This window comes from Acomys russatus, chromosome 8 (genome assembly GCF_903995435.1).
Source record: "Acomys russatus chromosome 8, mAcoRus1.1, whole genome shotgun sequence".
Lineage (NCBI taxonomy): Eukaryota > Metazoa > Chordata > Mammalia > Rodentia > Muridae > Acomys > Acomys russatus.
This window is the reverse complement of record NC_067144.1, coordinates 51,648,578-51,651,226: the sequence shown is the minus strand read 5'-3', so window position 1 is coordinate 51,651,226 and position 2,649 is coordinate 51,648,578.

Here is a 2,649-nt window from a genome sequence, read left to right as displayed (position 1 = left end):
AACTAAATAGTGACTGGTGTGGTAGTTAGGTGTTTAACATTCATGACTCTCTGGGGTTGATCTCCAGTGCCCCATAAACACAGCATGCTGGCACAACGATGTTGTCTTTCTGTGGTAAGTGTTTCTTCCATTTGATGCTTGGATTGTGTTTGTTAAAAATCAGTGTCTACTCTCTCACAGTTTCTACTCTAAATATTAAGTGAAGAAGCCTGGATTGATGTTTCAAATGTGTTTGAGTTGTGGTCTGAGTAGATAAAATATTTCCTGAAGCTTGCTTCCCCCAATAAACACCTACACACCAATGTGACATGAGTTTACTTACTTGTGTTCTAATTATTATTTATTTGTATGTGTATGTGTGTGTGTGTGTGTGTGTGTGTGTGTGTGTGTGTGTGTGTGTGTGTGTGTGTGTGTGTGCACATATGCAAGATATATGCCTGGGAAACATATAACAGGCTACATGTGGAGATCAGGAAGGACACATTCTCTGTCTTTTGTTCTGTCCTTCGACCTTGATGTAGGTTCCTGAGATGGAATACAGGTCAATAGACTTGCACCAATAGTGTCTCTACCTTCTGAGTCATTTCCCTAGTCCCCTCACGCTTCTTTTTAATTTGTTTGGTTTGGTTTGTTGTTGTTTTCATCAAAATTATTATAATTTTAAGTTTTTAGTGATAACTCTGCCATTAAGTTTCTGATGCCGTTACTATGACATTGCAATACTGGAAAATTTCTAATAAAACATTACAATTCTCTAGTTGGAGATTTCACAGAATTCTTTGGGGTTTGGATTGAATGGTTTATGGAAGTTTCCTTATAGAGCACAAAGTATGCTTGAGAAACTCCTGTCTCCAACCACTTTCTTAATCTAACCTGCACCCACTATAGCAGTTTACTCCTTGTCACACCCTCTGTTTTGTACAGATTTTTACTCTGGAAATTAAAAGAGAAAGAAGCATCGTTTCCTTTTTCTTTTCAAATATCTCATATGTGAGTTGAAATCCTACAGCAAAATTTTGAGAGAGGGCTACATTCACTGATAGTGGTGATTTCCCTCCGGAAGCCTTATTATACACTGTCTCCTTTTCCCAGAAGTCACATAGATCCTCCTCTGTCATTTCTGATTCCAGGATATTGGACTGAGTCATGGTTTTAAAAAAAGACATGTCCCTATGAGGACTAGCATTTGTTTAAAAAAAATAGGAATAATATTTTTACTTTCCCAATCCTACACACTGGCTAAATTTTCCATGTGATTAGAATAGAATAGAAAATTTCTTTCTATTTTACAAAATTAGAATAGAAAAATTGGAAGAAGGTTACAAAATACATCCAGCAAAATGTAAAATTCTATAAAGTACATAAAATTGTTAGTAGGAAAATATAAAAACAAACACAATAAAAAGGTAAGAAAATAGATAGGTAGCAAATATACCACAAAATTTTCAAATTTGCTGACACAATTAAAGGCTCAAGTTTAATTTATTTCTGCTTCTCATCTAGTAAAATAAAAGAAAATTAATTAAGTGCGTTAATTATGCTATGTCACTCAAAATGAAATTTATGTTTGGAATTGCCTTCTAAGTTTAGTAATTAATATTATGCTTTAGTGTATATTAATGAGCGATAATAAAACACTAAACACTATTTGTTTTGAAATACCAGTTTCCATATTTTGTGGTACACTGATATGGGATAGCATATTTAAGTACACATTGTATTTTTCATATCACAAGACAAAAGAACAGAATATTTTGCCACACTTTCCCTTTTAAAGATATTTTGTTCTTTTGCAAGGAATTTTTACTGAGGTCAGATATATTCACTCAATTTATCTAACTTACCTGGTTTCTCCTGTTATTTATTTGCATAAAATAACAGAATTCTAAGATGTTTTTACTTTATAATTTTTTTGTTAGAACTACCACAGTACTATTATGCTTAAATCCTTCCACTTTCACAGGTTAAACTGCTTTGCATGGTATGCATAACCAGAAGGGTAAATTCCTTTGAGATTCGATGGAAGTCTGGGTAGGTGTGCTTCCAATGCTCCTTTGTAGATAGCACAATATGCTACTTTTTCTGTAGTGAAAAACCTTTTGTCTGATGAAATGTCACTATTTTGTTTGTTACCTGTATCTCTGTGTCTAATTCAATGTATCTCCCCACCTACCTAAACCTAAAGGAGAGCTTGTGATATCCAGAACACCATAAAGGTGGCAGTCTTTACAATTTTTTTTTCCTAGTAGTCACTCTATAAGAACTTCCTCATTAACAGATGTGATAGAGGAGAAGCATTCACTGCCCGATTGACTGTGCAGCTTGGTCAATATTTCTAATATGTAATCCTAAGGACTTTCCTGAAATCCCATTACTCAGCCTACACAAAGATCCTTTGTCTTTTCTGAGAAGCCACATCTATGTCCCTAAGAATACCCTGTAATCAGAATTGCCAATAATTGTGAAAGGTCAAAGAGTAATTACAACTTAAAAGGTAGACTGTCACAGATCCATAGACATTGATAGAAAACCCAAACTCTAAGATCAACAACAAAAGACTTATTACTCACTGCAGTGATAGTTGGACCAATAACCATTTGTTCTGGATTCCCAAGACTGAAAAACTACTGCATGACACAGTTAGGTTAG